At 39.5% G+C, this 23,653-nt stretch overlaps 1 protein-coding gene across 2 annotated transcripts in view; it reads left to right on the top strand.

Moving 5' to 3' along the window:
* phrf1 (PHD and ring finger domains 1) overlaps positions 1 to 23,653 on the top strand; it is a 94,758-nt gene that overhangs the window by 50,446 nt on the left and 20,659 nt on the right. Inside the window, exon 18 of one of the 2 annotated variants that reach the window (XR_533921.2) lies at positions 3,871 to 4,381. The exons of the other annotated variant lie outside the window; for it this stretch is intronic. The gene's annotated coding sequence lies outside the window, so the exon portion shown is untranslated. Of the gene's footprint in view, positions 1 to 3,870; positions 4,382 to 23,653 lie in introns of those variants that run through there. 2 annotated transcript variants of the gene reach the window in all.

Below are 23,653 nucleotides of genomic sequence, written 5' to 3'. Positions count from 1 at the left end.
ATATAAAGGTATGAACTTCTTTTGTAGGTTTGCAGAGCATTGTTATCCTTTGGAGTATTACAAATTGCTCCTTGCATCTTTTAATGGCTTCCCTCTTCTTGGTCTGTTGTGAACAGGTTTAATTCTTCAGTCTCTACATCGCTCTCCTTCACTGCCGGGCCCCGCCCTCTCTCCTCCCCGCCTCCTTTTCCCCCTTGTTTACTGGGTTTGCCCATGTGCCTGTGTAGGCCCCCACTTTGCATTTCCCCAGGCTTGTGTGTATGTGTGTGTCTATGTATAGGAACCCCCGCTTTCTCTGGAAGCTGAAAGCACGGAGACAGCGTCCCTCCCCTTCAGCCCTGAGGATAAGTCTACTATCATGCTAATGCCCATGTTCTGAGACTAATAGGTCCTTTTACATTGCAGTTTTTCATTCCTCTTGCTTCACTAAGGGGTTTAGTGCCAAGGCCCTTTTTCTCCTCCTTAAACTTTTAAACAGGATAAATATTTCTGTGATTCCTCCACTTTGACAAAGTTTTTATACACACACAGACACACGCATGCACACACACACATACACATACATATATATATATATATATATATATATATATATATATATTTATAATTTGCTCCTTGCAACACTTTTTGTAAATGTACCAAAGAAAATGAGGAGCTATGCTATCAAAAATAAAAGCTGATAAAATGATGCCTTTGGCTTTGCTGTACTTTGATAAATAAATAAATAAATAAATAAATAAATAAATAAATAAAATCTGTCTGAACCATCAAGCAGTTTGTATGGCGGCAATTGAAATTGGCAGTATATTATTTGATATTCTAATTTTATCACTTTTTCTTGCAATTTGTACTCTACATTTATGTTTAAGCCTGTCTTTAATAAGCTGTGTAATTAACACAGATTATCTCTTACTTTTAAGGCTCCATTTCTACTATTGGCCTCTGTTGTATAAAACGGGGCTGAGCAGATAATCCTTCACAATGCTGTAGGGTTAAAAGTTGGAGAAGCACCTCCACAGTGTGATTAAAAGCCGTGGTTTTCAGCAGTAAAATTGCAGCCAGGGTTGACCTGCATAGAACAACTTGACCCACACTGGAAGTTTGCAATCCAGCATTGCAAAATTGAGCAACCCAAACACTTGTTCAATCATGTGTGTTTCAGCGACTACACTTTACTGCTTTTGTGACTTTACACAAACTGTAAAAGGTGGCTGCTGATTGCAGACTTGGATGCGACTTTGCTATTCAGGTGAAAGGAGCAGAGATTGAAACCCAGGGTTCCAGCCATAAACTTGTGACCATTTCACCGTGTTTGGTCTGTAACAAATTCAATTTGCACAAAATATCGCTGGGCAGTCCTTTTCATTAAATTAGAATATTGCTAATTTATTTCAGTAACACATTTCACTAAGTGAACATGCATACAGATTAATGAAGCAGACTGATTTTTAAAAGCCTTTTGTTTCTATTAACTATGATGCATTTCTGTTTACAGCTAGTGGAAATATGGCATTTTATTTATTATTACACCAGACCAATAAAAATATTTTTACTACAGAAATGTGGGTTTAAAGGCTGCACAGTGGTGCAGTTGGTAGAGCTGTTGCCTTGCAGCAAGAAGGTTCTGGGTTCAATTCCCGGCCCCGGTTTTTCTGCATGGAGTTTGCATGTTCTCCCTGTGCATGCGTGGGTTTTCTCAGGGTACTCCGGTTTCCTCCCACAGTCCAAAAACATGACTGTCAGAATGTGTGTGTGCATGGTTGAGTGTCCTGTCTGTCTCTGTGTTGCCCTGCGACAGACTGGCGACCTGTCCAGGGTGACCCCGCCTCTCGCCTGGAACATTAGCTGGAGATTGGCCCCAGCAGCCCTCCCCACCCCACTAAGGGACAAGGGTGTAAAGAAAATGGATGGATGGATGGATGTGGGTTTAAAGAAAAGTGCATGAAATAGCTGCTCAAACCTTGTTTTTAAAAGATACTTTAATCTGACATTGGGACTTTAGTTAAGCGATATCTCTGTCTGAATAAATGTACGCAGACTAGGGGTTGAATTTTTCTAAAATTTTCAGTGTGACATTATGCTGTTTCAAGAAAAGATGGATTTATTTTCAGGCTTTTTGCACATCTTTTTTAACCTTGGTGGTTCTTTATTTTACCTTTATTTGTGAAGTGTAGCTTCACTCACCAGTTTTCCAGAGACGAAGAACATCAAAGTGAGAAGTAGATTTGTTTAATCATATCATAACTGACTTAATCTTGTTCATAAGGCAGCACTGGGTTGTGTGGTTGATGCTTCACAATTTTGTATTTGTATAGTATTATACACAACAGAACAACACAGCTCTTTCAGACTTTAGCTTATGGTTGTGTTTAATGGTTTACAAAGGCAGCAAACAACATCCACCTCCTCCAAAGAGATCCAGTTGCCTTCTGAGAACCACAGCAGCATTCCAATGAAATTTATGCGTACCCAAGCATGCGTGGCATTTACTATGTTTTGGTTTTTTCTTATCTCGTTGTACAGTAAACAAACAGACATGGTGTTGGCAGAAGATGATCAAAGTGTGGGCCAACGGCCTGGTCTCTTCCAATGAAGCTCGCAAGCACAACTGCAAAGGCAGCCATCCATTGTTTTATGTTTCCACCAACCACGAAGACGCAGTCAGATACTGGCCTGTTTTGTTGTGACACRCAATAACTGATKATTTAAAACTGATGACTAAACAAGAGTTCAGCAACGACTTTAACATTTCCAGTTGCCATATCAGAAAATCTTAACCGAACAGAGTGAAATTCAAATCAGTTTCCTGTGGCTGATGTCTTATTTTTCTTGGCATCATTTCAAAACAACCCAAAAAAGAACCAGGAAATAGTAAAACTGATTTTAATGATTGACAAGTGTAAATAATAATAATATTTGCTTTTATGCCAGGTAGTCTTGAAAACTATTTCAGTTTAACAGTTCAATTCTTATGAATGTCTTTTTCTTCTGGCAACAATCCAGTCCGAATGTTTGTAAGAGTTGCTTGTACCCCCATTGTTAATCAATTGTGTCAATCACTAAAAGCATACTGACAGTATGCTGTCATAAGCATAGTATGCTACCATAAGCTATACCTGTTGTGAAAGGGCAAATATTGTTTATTCTTTCTGGTTTTGACCATACAGTGCAGGGTCAAGTTTTCTCCCACATTCTATACACTTTTAGGTAAATTAGGAACCCTAAGCTTTTCTTCTTTTTAAGTTTAGCTCTTTGCATGTACCAGTGACTGTGCTTTTGTCAAATTGCATACAGGACTTGGCTTTCTTGTTGTTCCTCATATTCTGGTAGTTTCAGTATTTCATTTAACTTCAGTTAAAGAAATGGACTGTGCCTTTAAGACAAGCTGGTCTTAAGAAAGTGAATTAATGGTCACATGAAAATTGGTTTTGTGCAGACACAACACTGGTTCATAATCTAGTTGGAATGTGGAAAATTATGCTGAAGTGCAAAGAAAAGGAAAACTTTCAAAACATGAAAAGTCCTCTTCCTGTAAAGTTTCATTCAAAACAGTTGGCTTGGTGCTTTTGCACACTTCTGAATATTTGAAATAGACCAGTAATTACATTCTCCTGCTGTAATTTTGGATGTGACAGGCAGGTCTGCTCTCGCCTCTGCACACATCACCGAGTTAGAGTAGCCCGGAGGAAGTATGGATGTTTATTAGTGTCAAAGCAAAGTAAGGTGGCAAACTTGGGAAAATCATTTCACTTTTACTACCGGTGTCTAAACTAAATTCAGAACGAGCTTCATAACTTTACCTTGGCTGGAGTTACTCTGTGAAGTCGCATGTCATGTACCATTCTGTTTCATCCGTTCTATTTGTGTCAGGTTCTTGAAAGAATCAGCAGGACCAGCAGACGGGTCACGTCACCAGGCCTCACTTTGCATTCCACTCTGCTGATCCACCCTGTCAAGAGTTTGTATGTTTGCAAGTCCACCTTTTCTACATGTGAGAAAATTTGTCCTCAAGGATGAAGACACCTACTTTGCTTCATCCTTCCGCTCTCTGACGGACATCTACATGCCCCGCTCTACCAAAAAGAAAGGGGACAATGCAATGCATTCTGACAGCTCCACCAAGCACAAGAAATGGCTGCTGGCTGTCTCCGATGCTACTGGGTTCCCCACCCTGTTCACACTCTTGGAAATGTGTAGCTGTTTTTGCAGTTTTCACAGAAACAGGTTACTTTACATATGCAGTAAGCTTCTAAAAGACTATTATTACCGTTTAAGTTAAAGTGAGGTACATCTGTTGGTCTAGTTTAAGATGTAATTTCCTTCTGTAACACCCTGCAAGAATTTTTTATTTTTATTTTTTAAAAGGTGCCACTTTCATCTGATCAAACAGTAAAATGGAAATATAAACACCACGGGAATGTCTAGCCATCAAATCATTCAGGAAAGAGACACGTCCTGTGTTTGTGTGAAAGGTGTGTTTGACATTTTAAGCAGAAGCAGATGAAGATGGTATGGGACTCAGTTTACTTTCTCCAAGTTAATTAGAATATGGCAGTTTGGTTGAGCTTGACCTTATGGGAAAAGTTGGAGGATAAATATGGAAAAGAAAGAGAGAAGTTAGTTATAGGGAAATATTTTGGCCCTCCAGGCAATTTTTCCTCCATTATCTCACTAAACCTTCACCAAGGTGAAGCATGTATCAGCGTGAAAATGTGACTGGCAACAACGGTGTCTTCTTTACATCTTTGACCTTTTTAACTTTCTACACCTAACGCTTTCCTCCTAGCTTCAGGCCATAAACTGAAATGCAAAGACATGCAACCCAAGTGTAACAGAGAGTAGTCAGGGGGATATTTTGACTAGAGTGACACATCATATGTCATATGAATCATATCAATCATGTGAATCATATTAAATAAAATAGAAATTGTTGGAACCAACGTAGCTACACTTAGAAAGTTGTATTTGTATTGAAATAAAATTGCAGCATAATATATTTAAATTTTTCAGTCAAATAGACTCTAAGCAAATCTAAACTTAGACAAGAAAAAAAAAAATTCTGCAAGTGACCCAACAAATTACATTGCTGAATATGAAGGACCGACCAAAGAGAGTAGAAAATCAGTGTGTTAAAAATGCAGAAGAAGGTAAAGACTAGCTAAAGAAAAAAAGCAAAGAACACTGACAGCTAAAATCGTGTATAAAACAAAAACATGAAATAAAGCTTTTCGGGATACGTAAAGGAAAAGAAGAAATAGGCTCAAAATAAAACCTGAGTGCTTCATGATGGAATAGCGGTGTGTGCTTTAAAGCAAGTCGATTCTAAGTTTGAACAGTACGGCGCTTTAGTCCGCTACTCTAAGTTTTAAATATGCCTTTATAAATAAAATGACACTGACATTGACAAATAGAAATTAGATTAGCATATCCATGTGCACTATTTGTAATTAATATAAACATCTTCCAATGTTTATTATTCACAAATAAAATGGTTAAAAGGATTGTTCATTCTTTTAATAATTCAGTCTTTTCAGAACCATGATTTAGAAATGTAATTCTTCCGTTGAGATGTCTTCAAAGTGCTAAACAATATCCTCTCAGGACTTTGGAGATTTTAGTTAATTAGTGTTTAGACTGAACTACTGCGACCTGATAGTTCAAATAGCTCCCATTGTCAGACATGACAGGCTGTGTTAGTGCTTCATGTATTTTCTGCAGTTTGCTTTGTGAATCCAGTGCAAAAAGTAAAAGGCAGGAGTCAAACAGCTCGTTAATGCTTGTTAATGACTAAAGTCATGGATGATTATCACATCAAGGATGTCTGTCATGTTCTGAAAAATAGATTATATTACAATACCTGTTACAATACATTTCTGAACTACAAAAAATCTAAACATCTGAGTTGATGAATTTTTGTCTAATAACAATGAAAGTTTAAAAGTCCCAGGAAAAAGACAGATGACATGCAATCAGTATTCCTGCATGTGATCACATAGTTTATTTTGATATCTTTTGAAAATATGGATTTTTGTCAGTGTCACTAAAACTGAATGGCAATGTAGTGATTCAAATAAGCTTTTTATTCAAGTTGATTTAGCATTGTTTTTATTACGTGGAAGCAAAAACTAATCCAAACAAAGGCAGAAATCAGATGCTTAAAGCCTGAAGGTGCTAAAATAATATACTTTAAAGAATGATGCGTGCTAATTGCTTTTACAAGGAATTAGAGTCATTGATATTACTAAAACCTTTTGAAAACTTATTCCTAATTTACGAAACAGCATTAAGTGTAGCATCTTTGAGCCTTGACTCGCTGACTGACAGATAACCTCTAGTTATGGAGATGTTTGCATACCATCCTTCACTCTAGCTACGCATATGAAACCCTACACAGTAAAATTGCCAGTGTTGAATTAACACCCAAAAGTGTCTTTAAGTGTCCAAGTCAGCAGGTGTTAAAGTAACACTTTTGAAAGTGTTAAAAGATTGACACCCATTTTTTTGTTAAATTAACATTGGTCTATAATACTGAAATGGGTTTAAGAAAAGTTAAACTTTCCATTTCTGTGTATTGTTTTGAATATTTTCCACTGGATTTGATTGATATTGGCACCTTGTGGGGTCAATTATTTGATTTTTTAACACCACATTATATTTTGTGATCAATACTACACTGGTGTTACTTGTAATATATTTTAACACTAACACTGTTGTAATGTTAATGTGACACTCTGTATTGTTGAATTTAACACCAGCTGACTTGGACACATATAGACACTTTTGGTTGTTAATTCAACACTGGCATTTTTACTGTGTAAAAGTTGTGTCAGGAATACACAAAGCCCCAACGTGCAACTCCGCAAAGAATATGAACACAGCAGCACCAAAAATCTCTCTTGAAACAAATTGCCAAGCGAAGCACAAAAGACAGAAAAACAGCAGAAAAGGCAGTATATGTTGTCAGAGGGATCTAGCAAATCATTTCTCAATATGGTGAAAGTCGCTGGTAGCTGTTGTAATCTTGATTCTCAGAAATAAACCCCTACATCGTAATTGTTAGTCTTCAAGAAATTATGCAAATTCTCTCTCTTTCCCTCCCTGTCTCACTTTCTCACAAACACACATTGAAAAAAAAAGTGTGGTTATGATTCACTGCTTGCCTCTCTTTGTGGACAAGGGATGTTGTTGACAGGCGTTTCACTCTAAGTCTGTTTATATGAAACACGTGTCTCCGTGCAAACATTCACACACACACACACACACTGTGACCGTTAACAGCTTCAAGTCTCTGGTTACAGGTACTAAAGGAGGAAGAGAAGAAAGAGGCAAAAATAATGACAAGATGTCTGTTTGACTATATGAATAAGAAATATAATAAAACCCATATCCAGCTGTTGTATAAAACAAAACGAACACCTCGAATCCTGAAATCACAAAAGAGCTTTTGACTAAACCTTCAGTGAAATGGCATCTGCTCAGTCTCAATTATGGAATTGCTGAATTGAATTATGAAAATATTTTTCTGTTCTGACTCAAACATTTTACATATTTTTGTTCTTGAAAGAGACTTGGCATAAACCAACACAGGATCTCCTAAAAAAAAAAAAAATCACCATACCAACAATCAGACACAGAGGTGGTAAGTTGATGGTCTTGAGCTGCTTCCTCCATGTCAATATCTGGACATCTTAGCTTAATTTATACAAACTGCTGTCCGCTAGAAATCTACTTTTGTGCAGCACTCTGTATGTGACAGCATCAAAGATTTTGTGTAAACAGATTAGCAAAAAAACAACAGCAAAGAAAAAAAAAAAAAAACACCCAAGAAGCTAAAAAACAGTTAAAGAGCCAATATGTTATGGAAGTGTCTCTGAGAATGATCTAAAATGGTATTTGAAACATCCAAATTTTCATTCATATGTTATTTCAACAAAGCCTATTAACATAATTTCAAAACTACAAAAAAAGAAGACGCAGCTATTAAATGGTGGAAGCTGAAAATAGTTTTCATCAGTTTCAGGTGAGAGACGACAGTCAGTGCGTTCCAACTTTTTGTTTTTCAACCCGAACATTAAATGGAAGAGAGATTTGAAACTAAAACTCGTAATATGTAGGCGTCAACAAAACAAGAATATACTAGCAGTGCACACAGGTTTAATAACCAATACATTGTTTTTGCTACTGCTGTTTTTATAATTTTAACTTTTTATGTTTTAAGTTTTTTCATCAGTTTTTTTTTCTTCTTCACTTTCATCTTTGAAGAAGATCTCAGCACCTCACACTTGAGTTATGACCTCCCTTGGTTTACTGAACCCACTTTGGGAACCTCCTTCAGGAGGGACTTTTTTAATTACTACAGATTAAAAAAGAAATAACTGACTTGAATTAAATATATGGGAACCCACTTTCTTCATGAAAGCAGGTTCCTGAGCCACTTTGCATATTTTGCGGTGAGGGAAAACCAACCTGCAGGCCGATGTGATCAGGTAGCCTAATTATACCACATGCAGGGATACATGCTGCATGCATCATTCTTATTTGTTTAGTTGCATTTCATGACATGCCAGGTTGACTCCCCTATATTTACTTTTGCCCAAAGGCAGCCCCGTTCCTGCTGTTTCTTTGAGGTTTAATCAGTTGCGATGTGGTGCAGATATAATAAATAGTGCTATTGTTATGTGATGCTTTTAAAGCTTAGAGCCTATGACTTCACAGGCTTCTAAAGATTGTTTCAAATTATAATAGAAAAGTTTTTTCAAACTTCCATTTAACTAGCAATATTATATCTCTTGCCTTTTTTTTCCTCAGACGGTTTTTATAAACGTCCCAGTGGAGCAGATCTTGGGACACACCCAGAAGCCGTAACAGGAAGTGTTTGTTGGAATTATGCTAAACAGCTTATTATCAAGACTGTTTTCTTCTTTTCTTGAAGAAATTTGAACAATGTTGCAAAATAAAGGTGTTCATAGGGGAGTTGTGAGGCCAATTTAAAAATAAGAATTTAAAAAACATAAATTGACTCTAGTGATGTCAAACCGTGTAATTCACACGTGAGATTGAAATGTTTTCTCTTTCCTTGAGAGATTATCAGAAGTCGTTACATTTATTCCTTAAAACATCATACACACAGTGTGTGGATCTACCTTTTTGTCTCCTTTTATTATTAACCTTGTTCTTTGTAACTTTTTTTGTATGGCGAATAAATAATAGGCGGATAAGGGACACTGTGATTCTGATCTGAAGTTGTAGTCTGAAGCTTGTTGTCCTCTTGCAGAAAACAACAGGCTTCTGAAACTTGCTTTTCATTGAGGCTTCAGTCACGGCCCGAGGCAAAACTCTTTTTACTGCGGCATCATTAAGTCACAAACCACACTGTGCCCACACAGTTGTTTACTTTTCACATTTTGTGAACCATTATGATTCAACTTGGTTTTCCCCCTTGTGCAGACTTTGAAACTGGGCCAAGTTCAGTTGGTTTAAAACATATGAAAAAAAAGCCACTCCTTTAAACACATCCCTTTATTTCTAAGAAAGGCCATACAGTTTTTCTCTCTCTATCTCTTGCAGAAGCACTCTCACTCTCTGTGGTTGATTGAAATGATGTGAAAGTAGACAGATGGGCTTGGCAGCTAGACAACAGTCCCTCATCCTCTGGGCTTCATTCCCTCACTCGCCCCCCTAGCGTCCTCCATCTCTGAAGATTGCCCTGCCTTTATCCCTCTCACACTGCTCGCCCCGTCTTCTTTTTATTTTAGTCTTCACGCAAACATTCATTGTCAACATGTGTCCCAAAATCTGTCCTGTTCCCCCCTGTTTTATTCCTTTCCACTCTCTCTATTCTTTTATTCAGTGCCATTATGGCCCCGTGCTAACGGAGGCCTTTATTAAATGTCAATTATACACCAGAGACCACACAGTGGAAGGAGAGGAAACAATGATTTCTGACCCCAGAAGGTCAACATGCTTATGGGCATTGAGCTCCTGTTGGAGAACAGTCTGTCTGCCGTGAGATGTGAGGAAATTTTAGCTGAGGTTATTGCTGCCAAGACCAAGACAAATTCACAACCACACCTCTGAGTAATAGCGCAACTGTTGCCCTCTGTAGTTGAGAAAGGTTTTGTATATTCTGGGAAACGTTTGTGTAATGTCTTACATATAGAATATAAAGTCAACATCAGTTCAAGACTGAACTGAAGAACTTAAAGTATTACAAAGAAATGACAGAGCAAGCTCTGAGATTTTGAGACTTTCTTAAAAGACAATAAGTTATCTGCAGAAGGTAAGTTTCTTGGTATTGTATGATGATTATTCAGATTAGTTTGCCACCAGAGGACAAAGCTAATGGCTAGTCCAAGAGCAGTCAAGACGAAAGCAGACTTCTGACATCTTAAACAACTCAAAGCCGCAAATGGAATTAGCAAATACGGAATGCTATTTTTTATTTTTTTTTACTTTTAAACTTTCAACGTATTTGCATTGGCAGTGAAGCGAATGAGAATAGTTGCGGCAAAAAAGTAGCAATAGAACTAAGCACGTATAGAAGTAAGTGAAGGATAACTAAAAGCCAAGGCATTGTAAAGAAAGACAAATAAAACAGTGCACACAAAAAACTACTACACTCTGTTTTTCATACCACTGTATTTTCACATCAGACATTTTTTTTGTCCAAAAAGCTGTACACGTTCTGTTCTAAGTACATGTTTCAGAAACCTATTGGTTGCCCACCCTCTTCCTGTGTAAAGAATCTGTGCAAATAACAACTCAAAACAAACATGACATTGGCTTATAGAATCATAAATAGTGTTGGAATAAACCGCTGGGGTTAGGGTTGAGTAGTTCTACAACTACTCAAGATTTTTTTTAAACTTGAGTAGTTGTAAAAGTCTGCTTTGCTTTTGACTTCTACAAACAGACTAGCTGTTAGTTTTAACCTCCATTGAATAATCTGAGTTTTTACAAAATTAAGAAGTCAAGGGAGTTGATTATTCCATGTAATCCCTCTTTAAAAGCTCTGAACTTTTAAAATGTTGCAATTCTCCATGTATCAAGATTTAAACACCAATCAAATGGCATAATATGTTGAGTGCATTGATAACATTTTTCACATTTTTGCACTGAATAAAAACATTGAAAATATTAAATTACTTTAAAATATTTTTTTGTTGTGTTGTGTAAAATGTGATTCCACAAAACAGAAGTATTTTTACTCAAGGTTGTCATGCTGTTGATATCTTGTGCAAGCCATAGCCTGTATTGAACAATTTTATTATTTATTTTTTGTGTGTAATAGTCTTAGTATATTATAACGAAATTGCAAATTACTCAGAAGAAACTGGAACTGTTACCATGACACGGGGAAAGTCTCCATGCGTGCATGACCATGGGAATATTTTGATTGCACATCTGTGCACTTTGAGCTGTGTGGGACACTTGCACTGCAGAGAGGAACAGGCCAGATGGTAAATATGTGTGTGTGTCTATATGTGTGTGAGGAGGGAGTGGGGTGTGCCACATGTTGTGAGCCTCCATTCAAGCAAGCTGTGCAGTTTGGACTTGTCCCCCAGATCTAAATAAACCTGTGGCAGCATCCTGGGAACAAGGGGAGTTTGATGGGAAACCTTCAACAGGAGTCTGATGCTGCTTTGCCTGCACAGTGTGTATTGTAAAAATATTTTACAATATTCTGAGTTAAATTTTGTACATTTCGTACCGCCACATTTCCGTAATTCTCCATAAGTGCCTCACCCCTTCTGACCCTCAGTGAACTAAGCCCCTGTTCCCTTTTGTCTATCGCAATTACATGAGATTATTTGTTCCAGATTTATGTGTGCGCGCGAGAGACACGGGAAGAAAAGGCTTGGCATTTCAGGAAGCAGACTGAGAGACAATTAATCCAAGTCAGCAAAAGAAAGATGAAGAACCATCTGTCAATTTTAGCTGGCCAAGTCAAAAAACGGGGTTTGGTGCACAGTCCCCCAATATGCCCAGCGTAATTCTAAAGGAATACAAACCACAGTAGGACTAAAATTCCCATCATTTCTGCTAGAATGCAATATAGATAAGGGAACCTTTAGCACCTGAAGTATGTACCTTTGGGAGATATGCAGAGAGAGTTCCTATGGGCACATGCAAACTCACAGGCACAGCAGTTTTATCTTCTCCACTTCTTTCCAGGGAAGTACTCCCAGATTACCAATGCATCTCCCTGTCAGCAGTGGCTGAAAATAGGTGAGCACTGACCCATTTAATCAAGACTTGTACTGACCCCTCACTAAGGTGAGAGCAAACGTTTGGTCTGGAGCCGCAGGAATGGCTCAGCTCCTGTGTGTCCTGCAGGTCTTTCATGTGGAATTGCAACAATGTGCAAAACATAGGTAGCATATGAAAAGGTTTGGTTGACTTTAGGATAATCTAGTGTTTCAACACAAAGGTCATGGCATGCCTTTTTGCAACACTTTCCCACCCTTCCTGAACATTTAAAGATAAGATTCTAGACTTCCAGATTGTTTGTCCAGCTAACCAGTTTAGTGGTTTCTGAAAGGTGGAAAGAAGTGACAGGAGAGATTCTCATGGGAGACTGATGGTTAAGTTCAGCTGGCTCGTTGACCCATGTCTCTTCCTCGTCCCTTTCGGTCTGTCCTTGTGGGTGCCCTCTGTCCCCCTTAGTTAGCACCTCTGGCCTTCTGCCCCCTGATGTCCACCCCTATTGGGGCTTCTGTCCACCCACGCCATACTCTCAAAGAGCCAAACGGTCAAAGGAGCAGCAGTGAAGGGGAAAACGCACCCATTCCCAAAGCCTGTTTGTTCAAGGCTGTCATTACTTTGGATGTGATTAAGAAACCAAGTTCAGCTCCAAGATAAACCAAACAACCCCCACCCCTCCATTCCTCCTGGAAAAGCCCTGTAGGCACAACGTCTTTTTTCTTAAAGGGCTCCATCACTGGCAGAAAACCTGCTTCCATTTTATTTCCCTTCATCGCCCTCTCTTTGCTATTCTTAATCTTTTAGCCTCATATGCTATCAAGACTGTGAGTGATACTCTTTCTCATAACCTTATCATTTCAGGGTTCTTCATCCTCAACCTTTCTTTTTTCTCTCATCACAAACATTTTGCATTTATTTCATCTCTTCCAATCTCTTTCAGCTTTAATTCTCCATCTCTAACTCCCTTTGGACCTTCTTCCCTGCTTCCATCTCTCTCTTCCAGTGTGGCCTAGACACCCTGTAGTCTGGAAACTGGCCCATCCCGGCCCTGCCCCTAAGGCCGTCCGCTTGGCCCCGTGGGTAATGGGCATTGTGTGTTCCTACTGATCCCTGACGGGACCATATTGTGCCTCGGCGGGATGTCAGGAGCACAAAGCCAACCAGCCTGCCACATTGTCTCACAGTCCAAATGAAGAAGTTCCTCCTCTGGCTCCCAACACAGCCTTGAAATGTCAGAAGGGAGGGAGGAGGTGCGACAGTGCCACGATGTGCATTAGTGCCGAGGTTTTTTTTTTTTTTTTTTTTTTTTTTTAGGAGTGTGAATATGTGTGGGCTTATTGTTGTACTTGAGGGTTGTTTGTTACTCATTAATGCACCAACACTGCACTCATTTGGGTCCAAATCCTACAGGCTTTGGCACAAACATGGACATAAAGATGAGCACGCACACATACACACATGTTTGAACTGGATTCACAGGTTCTCTGGGAATCTGTCTCCTCTGTCATGGTGATTGTCTGGGCTTTCACAATCACACACCCAGACTATCAGTGTTAGGATTCAGAAGTTGCTCATGTGCTGCCAGATAAATACAGATAAGGAGCTTCACATGCATGTCTTTGCCTTCACACCTATCACTGAGCAGGAGTGATTGGGAAGAGGCGTGCCATATTGATGTCTCTGCCCCACCGTGTCTGTCTAATGAGAGTCAATATTAACTTTTTTGGAGATAAAAGGTTATTCTCACCAAACCTTGGGGTTTTCTATTATTTGTTCAGAACAACTTTGACCTTAAGCTAGCTTGCATGATATGACTTTACTCCAATGACTTTCCTGCTTAATAAAAGACTTTTGTCAGTATATATATATATATATATATATTTGTATAAAACTCACTATAATCTGTAAAAGAGCTCATGAATTCATATAAATAAACACCAAAGGACTTTATGCCACAAACAGCAATGAGAGTAAAATTCATTTTCTGCAGAAGTTTTCTTCAATAATTTTCACTGAAACTCTGCAAATCTTCTAGGGTGTGTGATTGGTGGAAGCGGAGCAGGAAGTGGCTGTGTGGACATACAGCATGCTGTGCCTTTTGCAGTCTGATTAACCTCTTCATCTTACTTTCTTCTTCCCTCACCAGTACATGAAGCTCATGTGTGGTTGCTAACAGGTGAGGCGTTTGTTGCCTTTGCAAAAGGCTGTGACTTTTAAGCACAGAATCTGGCATGTTATACATGTACACAAAAACACATTTTAACTAACATTCCATGTACTGGATGATCAATGACCTGAAAATAAAATAAGTTTTTTCGTACTTCAAACTTGAGACTGAAAGTGAATAGAAGTATAAATGGCAGTTTTACTAATGCCTCAATTTAGCTTTGTTTTTTTAATTTTAATTTAGTTCAAAATGCTTTATTTCTCATCTGTTTTTGCACTTCAAACTTGAGACATAAAGTGATATTTGAATCGTATTGCATTTTAAGAGATCTAATTTTTCTTATCAAAAGTAAGTGCTATTGACAAATCGCTGCAATTTCAAGTAATGTATTGTCACGTACTTTTGTTTTGTTCACATCTTCATTACACTATGGTGAGTTTGAATTCAAACCAACCTTTTACATTTCAACTGTCAGCTCTTTTTTCCCTTCTCCCTCCTCCTTCTTTTTCTAGCTTATCTTTCCATTCTGCAGTAATGAGCGTGCAGTTGCTGCAGGCCTGTCCGTGCTCTATGTTAATCCTTCCTTTCAGCTCGAGGGCTGTTTAGATCACAAACACCCAGAGCCCGTTCCAGATTTTAATTAAAACATTTTTGTGTTGCTGTCTTTCTTTGCACTTTTTTTCCTTTAAATGTATGGAGACATACATTCACCATATGTATATCTACATTTAAAGCTCCATCATGAGCTTGGATATCCATACTCATACCAGTGAGAAATTGTGATCTACACGTACATTCCTTTGCAAAAGTTTGAACATCCCTAGAACATTTTCACATTTCTTCACGTTACAGCCACAAGTGTTATTTCAGTGAGCGTTTTAAGTAGGAGACCAAATTGGAAAACATGTTATTTTATACCAAGACCTTTTGCTGCAAACTTTTACTGCGGGTCTTGTAGTATGGCCCTACCAGCTCACTGACATTTTGGAATTCTGTAATGAAAAATAGCTGATTAGCTATTTAGCTTATTAGTTATCAGCTCCATCAGATTGGATGGAGAGCATCAAAGTTTTGCCAAACATTCTCAGTTATATGTAGGTATTAGCAGTTCTAACACAAAACTATGCTTTAATAAAAACCATGTCACGTGAGCCTATGTCCCTGTGTTTTACAAACAGGTTTTCTCCAAGGAACTTCTAGTTTTCTTCTCCATCCATCTCATCAACTCTAATCAGCTCGCTTGTCCTGCTGAAGTAACACCATGATGCTGCCACCACCATTTATCACGATGGGCATGGTGTGCTCAGGACTGGCTTTATGCAACACATACCACTTTGCATTGAGGCCAAAATGTTCCAGTGTAGTCTCATCTGATCTCAGCACTTTCTTCTAAGTTTGCTGGGTCCCCTGTGTGGCTTGTTGCAAACTGCAGAGGCAAATTCTTCTGGCCTTCTTCAAGGTTAGCAATAGCAATAGCCACTCAGCAGCCTTTCCACTTTTTCATAAAGACAAGTTGTGCGCTGTTTCTACGCTGGTTGTCCCGTGGCTCCTTCAGAGTTAGCATGAACCTCTTGACTGGTGCTCTGAGTAAATGTACTCAGAGAACCAGGCCATGTCTTGGTGGGTTTGTTGTTCCAAACTCTTTCCATTATTGAACAGGGGTCTGTCAAGGCAGTTGGCTGGACTGGATTTATTTTAGGGATATCTACGCGAAGGAGGCACAGGGTGAATGTACAGCACAGTTTTCAGATTTTTATCCACTTATAATTTTCCATTCAAAACACAATCAGGAAATCATAAATTGATCCATTTATCTTGGTCTATCAAATAACACCTCAGTAAAAATCAAAGTTTAAGACAAAATTATGAAAAAGTTCAAAGGATATTAATACTACTGCAAAGCATGTACATCACATCCTAGTTGCTGACTCTATTGTATGCTGCGGTGAAATGATTGCATATTCCATTTATCTTCTAATCTGTCAGAGTCTAATAGAAGTCTGCTAAACTAATAGATTTTGGCATCCATCCATCCGCTTAACTTGAATGTTTTTGGTTCTTCTAACAAAGAGGGACCAAAACAGAAAAACCAAATTGTTGAAGAGTCCTAATTTAGCTCTGTGCTGTTTTTAAAAGTTGACGCCACTGAAGTTGCTCTCTTGTGACAACATTCTGACAATCAGGTGTTGTAAAATGGTTATATTACTCCACCACTTAGTGATTGAAGGAGGGCAGTCTTGCCTTTTATTTGACTGTGAGGAATGTGCTCCAGGTGCATCTGCGCCCTCATATGGCAGACACAACCTGAACTCCATAAATCAAGTCACTGTGGTTCAACCGCACCTCACCCCAACGGTGCATGCGTTACGCCACAGAGCGCCCTTTCCACCTCCCCCCTCCAACCGTCCGTTATTTGTACAGCTTAGTCAGAGTTGATGTTTATAAACTACACAAACAAATTATCTCAAAATCTTCTGAGCCCTGATGCGTCTTAAAGAGGCCAGAGGACTGTTTGTCTCTGTTAGAGATGTTCAAGTGTTCATGACATGCTCCATGCACACATAGACACATGTCGTAAAAGTTAACTGTTGGACAGGTGTACAAATTGTCCAGGTCAGTTATGCTCACCCACCAATCAGGACTCTTCATCTTTTATCAGCATAAAAAGTTTCTCTGCAGGAAAATCAGAGAAGACAGAGAGGAATATACAACTCTGGCAGCTCCCCCTGATTGCGAGTTTGTTATCTTGCCTGGACTAACACAGGCGCTCATTCATGCTCAGGTCTTTATAACTGGCCAAAGAAGGACTAATTTGGGTGGAGGCTTTTTTTTGGTGGAGGGGGCTGCCATGGAGGAGCTGCATTGTTTGCCTAATCCGCAGCAACTGGGGAGTTGTACACTGTGCAAATAGTGCCTGTTTGAGTAGCTCCGCGGCAATGTAAAGCCCCCTACTGCCCCAAACGCTGAGATAAGCAAGCTTGATTTTATTCATAAGATGCTGTCTCGACTGCCTGTTGTAAAGAGCATGAAAGGTTTCATTACTGCTGTAAAACTACAAAAAATGATATAGTAATAGATCATTTTTTTAGGGAATTATGTTATTCCTGCAATGGACGGGCGACCTGCTCAGGGTGTGCCTCGCCTCTCGCCCGTTCATAGCTGGAGGTAGGGACCAGCACCTCTCCCAACCCCAATGGGATAAGGGTGTAGGAAAATGATGGATGGATGGATGGATGGATTATGTTATTCTAATCTGGCGACAATGCAGCTAATCAGAGTCTGTATCTGCAGAGATGCAGGTAAAAAATTGTGTAAAATATCAGAAAAATTTAAATGTACAGTTCAATTCTTTATTCTTTTTTCATCCCCCTTCCCCTGTTGCTTTTCCTCAATATTTCCCCTCTACCTTTTGGGATTTGACCTTAGTGTTTTAAAGACTTAAATATGAAGGTGCAGAGGTTCAGTCATTAGTAATGCTAAAATGTTCTATGAAGTTATTTATAAAGTATTCACGTCCCTTGAACTTTTTAACACTGTCTCTTTAAAAAAGCAAAATCCACATATTTTACCTGGACGTCATCTCATAAAACCAGCATGAAGCACAACAGCATTTTGAAGTATTGGAAAAAATGGATAACAGATGTGATTATCTGTGGACAGAACACTTTATAGTGATGCACTTTACAGTTCTGGCCTTTATCAAAGAGCTTCAGGCWAAACAATATGCCAAACAATAGTGCTCTTTGCCCTGAAAACACCTTCCACATGTTGGTTGCAGTGTTATGCTGTGGGGATGCGTCTTCACAGCAGACACAAGAGAGCTGATGAGTATTTAAGGGGAGATGGATGGAGGTAAATACAGAGCAATCCTGGAAGAAAACCTCTTACAAGCTACAAACACTTGAGACTGGAGCAGAAGGTTCCCTTTCATCAGGACAATAACCCTAAACCCACAGCCGGAGGAATGGTTTAGATCAAAGCACATTCATGCGTTAGATTTGGCTAGTTGTTTCCTACTGGTTTGATAGGTCCACATAATCAATCTCTGGAGGAGAGGAGAACAACTTGTTGCTATGGTGTCGAAATTATGCATTTTTTACTTTTCGTCCTGGTGAAAGAAGAGACTGAGGTTTTCTGTGTTCAGGGCAGGTTGAATGTTTTGACGGTGACACTGTGAGTTTGACATTAAAGTGGCACAGTCAGACCTGAACTATTTCACCTTGTTCGCACTGGGGCAGAACTGCTCCCACGAAGCCTGGAGCTGCATGTTTTTACTCTATGTCAGAATAAATCGAAAGGTTCTGACATGCTACCTTTTCCACATCTCGAAAGTTTCCCTTTATATGGCCCGAGGCCAACTTTACTATCTTGGCCACTGTTTGACTTTCAGATTACCATAGCAATGGCTTTTCAAACACCACAGACATCCTAGTTTGGAGCTCTTAAGTCAAACAGTGCATCGGAGGCTCTGATAAGAAATGTGGGACCAACAGCTAAATCCGTTGCTTACTCTGTTGTATTTCAAAGCTCAATAAATTCAGACAGCTGCAGCAGTTGGGGCCATTGTGCTACCGTTTGAATAATTGTGATAAAGCTCTGTATCACAACTTTAAAGGCTTTCCTAATCTTCCAGTCATCTGCACAGAACTGCATAAAACCATTGCTCACAATGGCTGTGCAGATCAACACCAACAAGGCTAACTTGTCTAACAAAGTGCCGCTTTATTTTAAAACACACAAGCTATAATCTACGGGGGGAGTGTTTGGGTTGGAGGACTGAATCTTTCAAACGCAGGGCTCCCCTTTTTTCTCTTTCTGCTATACTAAGGAATTCCCTTATCTTGCCTCACCAGCGGCGTAGCACAGAAAAGAGCAGGCCGCTTCATTGTCAACCCTTCAGAGTTCCAGTCTTGTTTGATAATATTTTCTGTGGGTCACTTGACATCCCCCTCCTTCTTATTTCCAGCACCCACCCATTCGCCCTCATTGTTTGCCTCTTCCATTATTCCTCTAACCAGATTCAGGGTATTTTGGGTGGTTTTTAGAGGGGGGGTGGGAAGGGATGATATTGAGAAGTGGGATGAAGGGAGGATAGGGAAGTTTGTCATTGCTTTGAAAGTGAAAGGGTTCAGTGTGGCAGTAGGCAGCAAGGGTGAACCTAAAAGCAACAGAACCATATGGAGCTTGGCAGCAATCAAATTACTTTTCTCTCATGTCATCGTCTTCTTCCCCCTTTGTCTTTTCTTCTTTTTTTCTTAAAGAAATTAGTGAGGACCTTTGCATTTACCAGCCCAGGGCAGTGAGGCCAAGTCATTGATGTGAACAGATTCCAACGCTCCTAATGGGTTAATGAAATAATGAGGTTTTTCAATGCCCATCAAGAACTGAATAGTTCTGAGAAAAAAAATTCTAGTGATGCACCAATCACGTGATTGGTCGGTTGAATATGGCACAATCTAATTTTTCCATCCTTCAAAACTAAAGTCTCACACTTTTTCTATCACTAAATGAATGATTGTTTTTTCAAATTACTTTTTAGGAAAAAAAAACAAACAAAAACTTTTTGGTTTCCTTCAATTTCTGTTGACTCAAAATGGCTGTTTCTGATATGGGACCAGGAGCAGTTTTTTTTCTTTTACTTGATGTTTCTTGCATTTATTCTATTAAAATTTCAATATTTAAATTTTTACATGTGTAGAAAAATTCCTAATCCTAAACAAGACGATAACAACAAAAAGCCATCCCTATTGGCCAGTAATAGGCTGGTTGGTGTATGTCAAGCAATGTTTATCTCAAACAAATCTTTAAAAATGACAGCAAGATTGCATTTTAATATATTTATTTATGGGATAAATATTGGAGATAAATATTCATGCAATGTATTTATTTAAGCATAAGCTTAGTTATCCTTTGACGCATTCATGACTCAGTTTACCAGTTGTTGGAGGGTTGTGAATTCAAAATGAGCCGTGGTTGCAACATCAATTTTATTCAAACCACCTTGTATAATAATGGCACATTAATTTTTTCCCATCCACTCCACATTGTGTCTTTGATCACTTATACGGCCATTTGCTCTTTTTACAACTGGAAATTCTTTTAGTAAAACCAAGAACAGTAAGGCATTCCCTAGAAAAGCCAGAACACATTAATAATAAAAAAACTCAGCTATTTAAGGTTAAAATGAGCAATTGAAGAAAAACTAAAGCTGAACATCCCACACTTAACAGTATTCATTTACAGGGAGACATGGCGATGGCAGCAAAATGCTGTGAGGATGCTTGTCGTCAGCAGTGACAGGGAAGCTGGCTTGTTTTTTTTACTTTGTTTCAGAACACCTAGTTCTCTCAATATTGTCGTCTCACTAAAATTATGTTTCTTGGGGTGGGGAGGTGGGGATACATAGCTGATATATAATGAAGTTTGATGTTGCACCTGTTTCAAAAATGTTTTCACCATCACCGTCAGGGAATACTTCCTTCAGCTGTGGTCACTCGCATCCTGTGTGCCATTTAAATGGCAAGGTGAGCAAAGAATGGCTGCAGTGGGGAGGTGGATGGGGGGGAGTGGGGCACCATGGGATGGAGGCATGCACATGCTAGAGGCGACGCCTGGGTGGCCAATTAGCAAAAAGGAAATAAAGAGCCTGTGCCATCAACCAATGACTGCTGGGGGAGGAAAAGAGAGGGACGTTTTTTTGTGTCTTTTCCTCTCTCTTTTCTCCCTCCTCCTCTCCCTCCATTCCCCTTATACTTCTCAGCTATGTCTGTCAACTTGGTGTCCACAGCAAAACCCAGTCAGAATACCCAATGAGGATTACCGAACTGGATCTCCAGAGTTGTGTCTGTGTGTTTATGTATGTATGCGTGGCTGGGTGTGTGCGAGTGCATGTGTGGATCTCACTTGTTTGTGGAATAAAAATGTCCTAGTGTGTCCCCAGACAGACATTTGGCTGTGTCCCATTGGTCGTAGGGGATTACAAACCCTCCTTTTGCCTCTTCACACTGCTCCACAGTGCTCGATTCCCCTGGCTAATGACCCAGTGAGACACATTCATTCCTTCAAATAGACATCAGATCTTGGCTCAGACCCTGATAGTTCCTCTGTACTGAACAATAAACACCAGGCCCTGATTACCAGGAAACCCAGAAATCTCTTCTTTCTAATTCCCGTCGAACTCATCCTCGTTAATCATTGGTTTCGCAACCAGAAAAAGAGTTGCAGAAAGCAGAATTTTAAAAAGAGGCCTGTTTGTTCTGAGCGTTGACTGTGACGGTCATGTTTTCTGTGTGTAAAGGGATCAACAATCGTATTGCTCCAGAAGGGCTGGCTGCTTCTCTTCCAGGTCCATTGGTTGATGATTCTGGGAGAGGAGCGTAAAGGATACCTGTGGAAGCCTGTCTGTTGCTCTCCTTCCCTACATCCTCCATCATCTCACTGTGGCCCTCCAGATATTCAACAGAGCCGATCCTCTCTGATGCCACGCCAAGTCATGAATATGTTGCCTCCAGCACTACAGCCCATTTATTCAAATCATTGTGAAGTGAAATGTTATGAAAAGGTGGGAAAATAGTCATAGCTGAAGGGTTAATTTTAATGCATAAAGTCAATATATTTTATAATCCATTTTTTTAACTGGAAACAACTCATAAATTACAGGTAATAATGTACATAGTGATGTAATTTGATGCCTTTTTGTCCTGGATGTTAATCACAAGCAAAATGAATGTTAGCTGGTTTGCAATGTTTAAATTAACTAAAGTACTGAAACATGTTTTACTGTAAATCAGTAAAACATATCACTTTGGTTTTGCATAGGCGATCAAAATGTACTCACAAAGTTTCCAGAAACTAGGCTAATGAGCAGCCAGTGTGAAAGCATGCAGTCCCGTTCATGTTCGCGTGTTTGGGTGTGTGCTGAGGAGCACAGGCCTGCAGTAGGGTGCTGTTGCTGCTGCTTTCGGGGTCTTTGTGACTCTCTGTGAGGCGAGGTTGACCTTGTGGGGCTCTCCTCTGGGGCTCAGACAAAGCCTGCGCAGGATTATCCACCCTGGGACAAAGTGTGTGATTACCATGAGAAAACAGCCAGCTCTAGCGCCATAGCCAAGGACCGCGAGGCCTGCTGGAGAGGTGGTCCGCCACTCATTAGCCACAGGGTGAGGCTGAATGCAGACGCACACTCGCCGCACTTGGCGCACACAGCAAAAGAAAGCCAAAAAAAAAAAAAAACAATGACACAGACACACATAATGACTCACACACTAAAGCATTTGCTCATCTGTAAGTGAACAAAAATATGTTTATATACATGCACTTAGTGCATATTTCATAAACCTAAACATATCATTTTATTGTATATTAGTGACTGACTTATGATATTATTTTGTTTTGATAGCCTTCATTAAAACTTACACTATTTCACAGTAAAATAGCATTCAGACGAAAAAATGCAGCAATTGTTGGGCTACCTGCTGAGGCAACTAGCCTGCAGTCTGCTGCTTTACAGACACAAAACTTTCTGTTTTCCAACAGTTGTATCAAAGCAGCTGAACAACTTTCCTACTACCCTAAAATGACAAACAGAAATGTTTGTCATTTTAATGGGTAGCACCACTGTAGTTTCTACACCATGAATGTCAGCATCATTTTCAACATGAATATTTTAATATGTTTGTTCTCATAAGAGAGGGACAAATTTGGTCAACTTTTGTCATCTGGCTGATGGACAGTGAGCTGTAACAGGTCAGGAAGGGGCAAACCTCGTGTACTGTTTACCAGGAAATTTAGATGATTTCATTTTACTAAGAAGTTATTTCCACAAATATTATATTGATACATTTTAACTTGGCATTTGTGGTGTTTCGTGAGGTTTGTGTTTTTCTTTGTTTTTTTTAATCTTTGCTTGCATGCGGGTTTCATAAAACAAGATGTTCCACCTTGATGTGACAAGCCCAAGTAGGACCGCAGAAGTTTTGCAAGGTTTGCATCTTAGGCTCCCGATCAGCGGATTTCTCCACCTCACTGCTGAAGAGTCTCCATGTCTACCCAGGATTAAAGAGATGAACTGCTGCTCCTCTGTCTCTTCATCCGTCTCTGTGTCTCCTTGGAGGAGGAGGATGAGAGAGAGATGTCTTTTGTTGGCGAAGAGGCAGCCCCACTTGAGTTGAGCTAAAGAGTGCCCGCGACGGAGGAGGTTTGGGGGAGGAGAGATACAGAAGGAGGGAGGATAAGACACATGATTATTGATGAAGGAGATGTTTTTCAAAGACAGCTACCAGGAGG

This window comes from Poecilia reticulata, linkage group LG6 (genome assembly GCF_000633615.1).
Source record: "Poecilia reticulata strain Guanapo linkage group LG6, Guppy_female_1.0+MT, whole genome shotgun sequence".
Classification (NCBI taxonomy): domain Eukaryota; kingdom Metazoa; phylum Chordata; class Actinopteri; order Cyprinodontiformes; family Poeciliidae; genus Poecilia; species Poecilia reticulata.
The sequence above is the reverse complement of the archived record's forward strand: the minus strand, read 5'-3'. Positions and strand labels throughout refer to the sequence as shown.